The sequence below is a fragment of the Tachypleus tridentatus genome, chromosome 10 (genome assembly GCF_004210375.1).
Source record: "Tachypleus tridentatus isolate NWPU-2018 chromosome 10, ASM421037v1, whole genome shotgun sequence".
Lineage (NCBI taxonomy): Eukaryota > Metazoa > Arthropoda > Merostomata > Xiphosura > Limulidae > Tachypleus > Tachypleus tridentatus.
This window is the reverse complement of record NC_134834.1, coordinates 78,436,000-78,445,997: the sequence shown is the minus strand read 5'-3', so window position 1 is coordinate 78,445,997 and position 9,998 is coordinate 78,436,000. Positions and strand designations below refer to the sequence as shown.

Sequence of the window (9,998 nt, the reverse complement as noted above, 5' to 3'; positions counted from 1 at the left end):
CTATAATATTTTATACAGATTATGTTCACTTTAACACAAGATGTAGGCCTAATTTTATAAACATTTCAGCAAATATTTATCATTAATGGTACCTACACCAAACAAAGATATAACTTACCTTTTATACATGAATAGTAGATGATATACCTTTCACTGTTTAACATAAAACTGATACACTCCACGAGTTCTCTTCAACTTGTTTATAAGTCATTATCTGTAATTGTATTGACCTTGTTTTTAGATATTTTATAATACTTCTTCATTCTTAACATTCAGAACATTCTAGCTATTGCATCTCATCATGATAAGCAGCTCCATCTATCACATAAATATTTCAACCAAAATTTTGAAACTATACCTTACACCACTGCACTGCTCTCTTCTGGACTGTGAAATTACTTCAACAATCCTAATACAAAAAACAAAACAACACTACACTGTTCATTCACCAGGGGTTATAGTATACAGACGTGGTGGCTTCTTGCCCTTGTTCTCATTTTCTGCACTGTTATCTGGGGAACTGTCCCTGAGTAGATGTTTGACCAAGTCTCTTCATGGTCCTGTAGAATTGATCTCAATAAGAACCTTAGTATCTTCAGCAGGTTGACTTTTCACTAGCAAATTTTCTGAAGCCACCTAGATTGCACTTCTCTTAATGGGGTGCTTTCAAAAACAATCATGGTGTATGACCTTTGGCTTAGAATGCCTGTTCTTTTGTAAACCACGCTATTAGTCACTTTCAGTGCAACACTTATCCCTTTACAACATCTGCTTAATTTTTCAGTTCATCCTTTTTTAAGGGCAGGACTTGTACAGCCATACCATATCGTTATGAACATCATAGTGGCTTTTATTTTACCATAAATTGATTTAAATCTTTACTAGTTAATGCCATGTATGTCATCTCTATTTTTAAGATCCACAAAAGCTGTTCCAACCATGAATCTTTAAAACATATCAAGCCAAGCATGAACAGGTGGTTACATGTTTGAAACCATGTACAACCAAACATATTCACCTTTTTAGCCATGGGGATGCTTTAATGCTATGGTTAGTCTTACTATTCGTTGGTAAAAGAGTATCCCAAGAGTTTATGGTGGGTGGTGATGACTTTAGCTGCCTTCCCTCTAGTCTTTCACTTGTAAATTAGTGATGCTAGTGCAGATAGCTCTTGGATAGCCTTGCACAAAATTCAAAACAAACAAATAGAACATACCAGAATGTTTGATTCCACTATCTAAATAAGCATTTGATTTAGATTTATTCTTAACAATGCTTGGTGTGAGTATTTCACTTCTTGGTGAAACAATGACCTTCTTCCCAGTTGTCACTGGAAGTTCAACTCCCTCGTATCGTAATTATCAGGTAGTGCACAGGAGATTTCTTGCTCATGGACTGAGAACCTGTCTGGAACTAGCTTAATCACCTATTCATCTTCTTGGCTGAAATCAGTTCTTAGTATGCACTTTTCTTTAGTATAAATCATCCACACCTTATGAGGTATAGAGAAGTTCTCTACAGTGTGTGTAATTTCAGATTATCTCTTACTTCAACTATATTTCCACTTGCTGTTAAGACCAATTACCTCTTCTGTTCATTACCAAATCAGGTCGAACTGGTATTGTTGTATAACCGATTTCAATCAACATAATGCAGCAATTTAGTAAGTAGCCTTAGCTGTATCTATATAGATAATTAATCAAATTTCATTTGTTCGAAGCTGATCTAATCTATACGTTTGCACGCACACACATCTTCTCTCATAGTTACGGGTATGACTACTCAGTGCTGCCCTCTATATGCAAACATTTTTCATATGCCACAAGCCTTGAGCTCGCACATATCTCACCATCAATGTGGTTTAACTGTGTCTCACATGTAAATCATTATGCAATAACCCTCCACCAAAAGGAATGCAATAAACTAATCTCACATATGTGAATTCTTCTATTCAATTTTACCAAATATCACTGCGAATTTTGGCGGAAAATGGAAGTATTGGCTTTTAGTGGGGAGAAAGGATGAGAGGTAAGAACCTGTTGGAAATATATTTTTAGTGTATGAAAATTATAACATCTAATACAGTAACTTATCTTCTTTTAAAGATATAACTAGAATCCCAAACTGAATGGGTAAAGGAACTGGTCTGAGCACTAAAAACAAGGAGATTATTGTAGTAAAGTATTCTATATGTAAGACTGCACTACATTTATACCAGTGAAGAAGGGAGTGTTGCAAGCATGGATAGAAAATGAAAGGAACAAAGGAGAGAAAACGACATGATATTGGAACCTCAATCCCGTTGAAAATAGCAGTGTGAGTGAAAGTAAAAGTATGTACCCAAAGGTGTAAGGTGTAATGGACCATACATGACAAGTCAGTTGCATCCAAAACCCATCTAGTGGGAACTGACATCCATGTAGGGTATAAGAAAGGACTACGTTATCTTCACTTCATGTTTGGCAGACCGGATTGCAATATCACCCCCTCAATCTGTGAACATGGCACATGATTAAAAGTTATATCAATCCAGTAATGTGACATTCAGATGGCCATAAAGAAAAAAGATGTACATGTATAGTGTAACATTTCGCCCAAAATGAATCAGACAGGAACCAACCCAAGTGCATTGAAATTTTTGGTATATTAAACGTTTTGAGAAAGAGCAAAAGGAAGGATTGTAGGAACTGGCATGTTCATTCATTATGACCCACAATAAGGTAACAGTGAATATTAGTCCAAATAAATGAGAGAACAGAAACACTTGTGTGAGGACTCATGTGGAATTTATTAACTGACTTTCTTCTGTGATCCAATTAAAACGTTTATTCTACTAACGTCTATTTCAAAATATTTAAACGGAATGTTTGTTGTTTGATGAGAAACTTTGGGCTTATCAATAGTGGCTAATGATAACCCCATTACTGCTAATTGTCATTCGATATAGGGGAGGCCGTAACATCAGAAATACTCAAGTCTACCACTGGTGGACATTAGCTGTCGACCTTCTCACAAAACATCCTGCATTACAACCACTCCACCCATGGACAGTACAAATGTGACCTCAATAGAATGACAAGGAGCAAAGATATCCTGAATTATAACAAGCAAAACATTTTGAAAAATTCTGCATTAAAGCAAAAATTTAAAAGAGAACTCATGGCATGCTTGCATACCACATTTATAAAATATCAGTTTTTAAGTTTATCATTTTAGTAAAAAAACGATAACTTTCACACTTGCGTTGCTACAACCTGAGCTAGTAATACATAAGTGCCTGTAACGTTGACACATTTCTGGCTGCCTATCTTGTAGCTTCTGGGGTGGAGAATTAAACTAAAGAAAGACGAAACTGATTAAAGTCACAAGCCTGTTACAAGGAAAGGCAGAGTGAGATAACCAGTTTATTTCTGAGTGCGGCTTCACTAACTGAAATAAATGTCATGAAATCGCATGCATTTCGTAACCTTAAGATCACAAGAACCGATACACAATTCAAAATAAAAAAATCACAGAAAAATCACTCATACTGGAGTAATACTCATTTCCTGGGACTCAGCACATGAAATAAAACAAAAACTCAACATATCAAGAAACCAAACAAACACAGTCACAAAACTATACTCACCAGATGAAACTAACAATGAAATCAATAAAACAAAACTTCATGAACATCAACAAATTAACTTTCGGCACCTGTCTTGTAAAAGTTGGTTTTCCCGAGGTACTCCCGTTTTCCTCCACAATCAAATTTCAGGCATTGGATCTTTCGATCCCAGCCAAAGCAACACTCTTGTCCAGCCCTGAATCGGGTCGTTTTCGAACTTCGGGCTTCAGCATGACTCTTTGTGATCTTTGTTTCGTAAGCACTGTCACTCCTTTTGCAACATCAGCTCCTTTGATGACCTCTTTATTTTTCAGTATGGTGCAGACTGTAGACTTCGCCATACCAAACTGTGTACCAAGGTCAGACACACGAACACCACTCTCATACTTCGCTATGAGATCTTTTTTCACCTCTATTGTGGCTCTAACAACTTTTCTTTTTGGTTTGCTGCTTTCATTATCCTTCTTTGACTCCAAGGTGGCTTATTTAATCAGAATATTTAGAAAAACAAAACACAAACAAACAAAAAGGAAAACGAGAACGTTCACAGCAGATTTTAGCGAGGGTGTGGACTGAGCTACAGGTGCGGGTAAAATGTTTTGGGCAAGCTTGGCGTGGAGCCGAAAATGGTCGAAGGGTCGTTCGGATTATCAGTCGGGTTATTTCGGGGGTTCGGGCCACGACAGCTTGGTTCGGAAACTGAGTTTATGTTCGTCAACCGAGACATTTTTTTCTCAAACAATATGTTCGAAAACCGATTTGTTCGAGAAGGGAGTCGTTCGAGAACCGAGGTACCACTGCAGATCTTTTGATTGAAACCTGGTAGGGACACAATATGTTTCTTAAAAATTGCAAAACGTAAGTTTTGCTTACGTATTGAATCGTTCATCTAACAGTCTGAGTATTATGTTTAGTATCGTGGTAAAAACCCCGAACAGAATTATTAATCACAATGAAGGTTTTGGTGACAAGGCTAGTGAATACGCTATTACAAGTTATTTTGTTATAAGAAAGCTTTCTATCTTTATGCTTGGTCCGGCATGTCCAGGTGGTTAAGGCACTCGACTCGTAATCTGAAGGTCGCGGGTTTGAATCCCCGTCACCCTAAACATGCTCGCCGTTTCAGTCGTGGGGGCGTTATAATGGGACTGTCAATCCCACTATTCGTTGGTTAAAGAGTAGCCCAAGAGTCAGCGGTGGATGGTGATGACTAGCTGCCTTCCTTCTAGTCTTACACTGATAAATTAGGGACGGCTAGCGCAGACAGCCCTCGTGTAGCTTTGCGCGAAATTCACACAAACCAATGTTCATGCTTCTTTACCCTTGATTCTTATCACGTGAATAGCTACCACTAGCTGGAGCTAAGACAAGACATTCGAAATATGTTAATAAAACGTCATTCTGCAGTGGGTCAGTGCCATAAGTTCACGAACTTAAAACCTTTAAATCCGAGGTACGATCCCCTGTGATGGACAGAACACACGTATCCCATTTTGTGGCATTGTTGTTGTTTTGAGTTAGGCACAAAGCTACACAAGGGGCTATCTGTGCTCTGCCCACCACGGGTATCGAAACCCGTGTTTTAGCGTTGTAAGTCCGCAAACATACTGCTGAGCCACTGGGGAGCTTGTGGCTTTGTGCTAAAACAAATAAAACTCTAACATGGTAAAATTTTTAAAATATACTTATATTTTTAGTCTTTAATGGAACTCGAAAGAAAACAAAAAGTACACCTTCTCTAATAAACGACAATTCTCATTATAAGTTTGAGAGTCATTAGGTTTTATTATTAAAGAACAAATGCAAAATTATCCACTTAAATCCATCGCTTATTGGTCCCTAAAAACCAGTGAGCATTCTAAAGGGAATGTGACAGTAAAAACCCAATTTCCTTATTTTTGTTTTAAAAAAGAAAATAAAACGATAGAACATTAACCTTTTTATTTACGTCTGTACATGTTTCATACACCGTGGGATAACGTTTTGCTTGCAGACGTATTTGAGTACGTAGTTTACGAATTTGTCTACGTTTCGTGAAGAGGTCCATGAGAATAATAACAGAGAACTACTGTATTAAGAAGTAGTTCATGAACAGGCTAAACGACTTTTTTAAAAGTCGGAATAAAAGTCTTTAACTCTCTAACAATTAACAAGATAAATATTCATTTTACAAATACTTTATTACCATGTATTTTAACAATATTGGATATACAGTATGGAAATCTTATTTATGGTGTTGTTAACGATAAAGGAGATTGATATGTAATAGAGAAAAGATATGAAATTATTATTTAAATTATAACTAGCTATAAATATATACGTGAGTGTGTGTATATATACACACTGCAACATGTCCCGTTCCTTCAGTCGCACAGCGGCATGTCTGCTGACTTACATTAGTAGAAACCGGGTTTCGATACCTGTGGTGTGTAGAGCGAGGTAACTCGTGCGTCTTTGTGCTTGAGTACAAACAACCAAATCCCTCTCATGTATTTCTGCTTCCTTTTTCTTTTGTCTACTGGTATACTTTATATACCATTATACGTTTCGTAGGCACGTACATTTTGATAAAATCCGTGGTCTAGTTGGACTGGCACAGCGATTATAAAGCTTTAATTAGATCAACACAATGGTCCCTGTCAGAGAAAAAAGGAACAAATGTAAATGTGAAACACGAAAATTATTTAAAAATATATCACGTTTTTTTAAAGTTAAATCATTGTTCTAACTGAATTACCTAGAATCTTATACCGTAAAAACAATAGAAAAAACTAAATATATTCGTTGTTTTAAACTTCCGTCTAAAGATGAAACATACAACAAACATATAGGAAAAGAAGTAATGGGGTATGTATGACTTTCATTAAATTATAAGATAATATGTTTTATGTAAAGAGAAAATTATCATACGTGACGAACTAAAATCACCTGGGATACCATCAGGTGATGTTTACAATAATTTATTTTGAGTTAACTTGCATAAATATATGTTGTTGTTTTTTTCAAAACTTGCGGATTGTCTATTCTAGGCAATACTAAACACTGAACTTAGAAACCTTCACGTTGTTTAGGTCTTTGTGAGGGATGATGAAGGGCTTCTAAATAGGCATAGGGCATAGTTACATATCAAGCTGAAAGGAATCAGTTCCTGCAGTTCTACATGCATATTGAAATGAAAGTTAAACATCCAATTTATTTGTTGATATGGAGCACAAAGAAAAACAGAACGTATCTAAGGTTATTTTAATACGAAATAGAAATGTGTTTATTTACTCAGACAAAAGGACTATCTGTGCTTTCTAAGTAATTATTTCGTAACTATATGAAACGCAGGTCAGAAATGTGAAATAATTCTTCAAACTCAGAGGACAGTTATTAGTTACTTAAAGGGCCAACTAATGACCTTAGGCTAAGTGGTCATAGAGGAAAATTGTGGTTTGTATGTCACACATAATTAAGTTTAATTACTATTATTTGGTAATAGATATTACATAATTAATATTTTATATTAAATAGCATTTAACAGTTTAATTTAATTTAGTAATAATGAAAAAGGTATATTAGCATACATTTGTGTTATAGGGAACTAGTATAGTACCTACTATTTAAATACAGTGATAACAACAACAGAATAATAATAAGCAACAGTAAATTTGCTATTTTAATAGTATAAATAAACAAAACTTTCATTATCAAAGAAAGTTACGAGAAGGTATAGACAAACGTAGGTTGTGTTCACTAGGCAGTAAATGTTTTAACCACTGTCTTTGTTTGGAAGCCGCAACACATTGATGAAGCAGATTAGTGAATCGACAGTTGATTCATATACTATTTGAATACTTGAAACGGTGTCAAGTAAACAAAAAGTAATTCACTTTTAATTACAGATTTTCATCACACTGATTTTTGCCAAAAACCAATGGATAAGCCAAATCAAAGCTGTCACCTTCCCCACACCAAACAATGTATCACATTCTGTTAAGCACTTATATTAAAGAAGACATGCTCTGACAGTAAAAACATGACAGTCATATTATTTCACTGAAACAGACTATGACTGAAAGAAGTTATAAACAAAACACTATCATCCAACAACGATATATCACGTGAATCTCCCTTGAAACAATCGCCAAAAACCAATTCTTTTCGTGTTCTTGTTTTTTTTTTTTTTTTTTTATCTTGAATTTCGCGCAAAGCTACTCGATGGCTATCTGCGTAGCCGTTCCTAATTTAGCAGTGTAAGACTACAGGGAAGGCAACTAGTCATCACCACCCACTACCGACTCTTGGGTTACTCTTTTACCAACGAATAGTGGGATTGACTGTCACATTATGACGCATCTAGGCTGAAAGGGTGAGCATGTTTGGTGTGACCGGGATTCGAATCCGCGACCCTCGAATTACGAGTCGAACGCCTTAACACACTAGGCCATGCCGGGCCCTTTTCGTGTTCTACTGGTTCTTACCTATCGCCCAAAACTAAAAGCCCTACCCTGGATACTTAAAAAACAACTTTCGTTTCCTTCAATCTATTTTTACGAACATTTCTGTCATTTCTTTCAGAAAATAAAATAAAATAAAACTTTGTGTTCATACTTAGTTCAACATCAGATGGAGCCAAATGATGCCAAATTGGTAAGATCTTGCAGAAAACGGATACAGGTTCTGATAAAGATAAACAAAACCAGTTCAAAATCATTAAAACCATAACCTGCTATACAAAAATTATTGTGTACTTTAGGCAGTGCTGAAAATTCAATTTCCCGGATGTAGGTCAAAGCAAAACAACTATACGTAACGTTTTAATAACCACAAATCAACCATGAAAAGAAAGAACGTCCGATAATAAAACACTTTAACATGACTGGATATTCTAATGAAGATATTAAACTGACAGGTATAGAGAGAGATTTTATATCTAACAGAAACAGAGAAATTAAACAAAGCATACTGTATAGCACTGTTAAATGTTGTGACATCAAATGGCAATCTCGATCCCGGGATTGTTGACTTTCGCATGTCTGTGAAAGGATTTTCAAATATAAATTCATAATTAAACTTACTTTACATTATCAGTATTATTCGTGCTTTAATCTATCTATGTTGACATTATTTCATAATACTGCGTCAAGTTATTACTTTCTCTACTTTCCACCACTTCTGGCCGTTGTTTCATTTTAATCTTAATAATAATAGTAAGTTAACATTTCTCATAAGTGTTATGACACTTAAGTCTCTTATATACTGTACACACCTACTTGACACTAAATCTGACAGCAACAACTCTAGGGTCCGGTATGGCCAAGCGCGTAAGGCGTGCGACTCGTAATCCGAGGGTCGCGGGTTCGCGCCCGCGTAGCGCCAAACATGCTCACCCTCCCAGCCGTGGGGGCGTTATAATGTGACGGTCAATCCCACTATTCGTTGGTAAAAGAGTAGCCCAAGCGTTGGCGGTGGGTGGTGATGACTAGCTGCCTTCCCTCTAGTCTTACACTGCTAAATTAGGGACGGCTAGCACAGATAGCCCTCGAGTAGCTTTGTGCGAAAAACAAACAGATAAACAACAACTCTAGATTATGACTGGCTGGTTCTCAAGGCTAGATATAGCATATTGGATATCCGGTTTACATGGCATCGACTTCCGTGATTACACATTTCATAACACTCATTCAACTTAACACTTGATTCTCCTGAAGAAAAATAGTGAACTATTGAAAAGCACTCGAGTTTTGAGTCTCACTTGAAAAACATGTAATATAACTTTAATCAATTAAAGTGAATCATTTTCTGCACGCCTCCCGCTAGTACAGTGGTAAGTCTACGGGTTTACAACGCTAAAATCAGGGGTTCGATTTCCCTCGGTGGGCTCAGCAGATAGCCCAATGTGGCTTTACTATAAGAAAGCACTTAACACTCATTTTCTGAAAGGACTCCCCACCTCCACAAACACATATGTACGAGTCAGTCTAAAAGTCACATTTATAGATTTTTGTACTTAACGCATTTACACGATAATTATTATGGAAATGAAATCTCTAATATCGATCTCCGTTAACTTTTGTTTCTTATAGGTGTTGGGTTTCTGTATTAAATTTAATTATATGGTGTATGTCTTATTTATAAAGATATGAATTTGTGACATTATATCTTTCTGATAACTTAACTGTACAGAAATGTTCGTGATATAATAATTAATTGCCGTGCTCTTGAAATTGTTAATACAGAGCCATAATGCGTTCATGAGAGTTTTCATATTTCTAGGTGTTTATTTTGTTATAATTACTGCAAGTGTTCACTTGAGAATGACAATTATTAATACAAACTAACCGCAAAATAATAAAATAATAATAAACGTAATAATATACAACAATAAAGTTAAACATATCGCTTG

At 35.9% G+C, this 9,998-nt stretch overlaps 2 long non-coding RNA genes across 4 annotated transcripts in view; both read right to left on the bottom strand.

The window, feature by feature from the left end:
* LOC143229655 (uncharacterized) overlaps positions 1-1,747 on the bottom strand; it is a 73,591-nt gene extending 71,844 nt beyond the window's left edge. For both annotated transcript variants that reach the window (XR_013015981.1, XR_013015982.1), the window contains exon 1: positions 119-1,747. This is a non-coding gene — a long non-coding RNA (uncharacterized LOC143229655). The remainder of the gene's footprint in view (positions 1-118) is intronic.
* Positions 1,748-5,816: 4,069 nt separating this feature from the next.
* Positions 5,817-9,154, bottom strand: LOC143228127 (uncharacterized). 2 transcript variants are annotated; one of them, XR_013015207.1, is made up of 4 exons: positions 8,862-9,154; positions 8,559-8,628; positions 8,204-8,272; positions 5,817-6,243 (listed from the first exon to the last, which is right to left on the bottom strand). It is a non-coding gene; the product is annotated as an uncharacterized LOC143228127 (long non-coding RNA). The 2 variants fall into 2 exon arrangements; XR_013015206.1 differs by lacking the exon at positions 8,204-8,272.
* Between the last annotated feature and the right edge of the window lie 844 nt (positions 9,155-9,998).